The sequence below is a fragment of the Aptenodytes forsteri genome, unplaced genomic scaffold (assembly GCF_000699145.1).
Source record: "Aptenodytes forsteri isolate BGI_AS27 unplaced genomic scaffold, ASM69914v1 Scaffold624, whole genome shotgun sequence".
Lineage (NCBI taxonomy): Eukaryota > Metazoa > Chordata > Aves > Sphenisciformes > Spheniscidae > Aptenodytes > Aptenodytes forsteri.
In genome coordinates, this window is record NW_008794808.1 from 20,023 (window position 1) to 20,279 (window position 257).

Here is a 257-nt window from a genome sequence, read left to right on the forward strand (position 1 = left end):
TATAATGAGAAATCTGGAGCGGGGGGTACATTTATTTTGTTTGTGGCTGAGCTAAACATTTAAATTGGTTTCTGTTTCTCACTCCTTCTAGTGCTCCAGCGTTACGCTACGCTGGTAATAATCCCACGTACATTGTTTGAAAAAGAGGCTGAGAATAATCCAGTCTGTTTAGAATTTAAGACCTCTTTTATGTTAACTGTGTGAGCAGTTGTGTGCCTCTTTTCAGTAGTTACTGATTTAGGACTGAAAGCCCTACT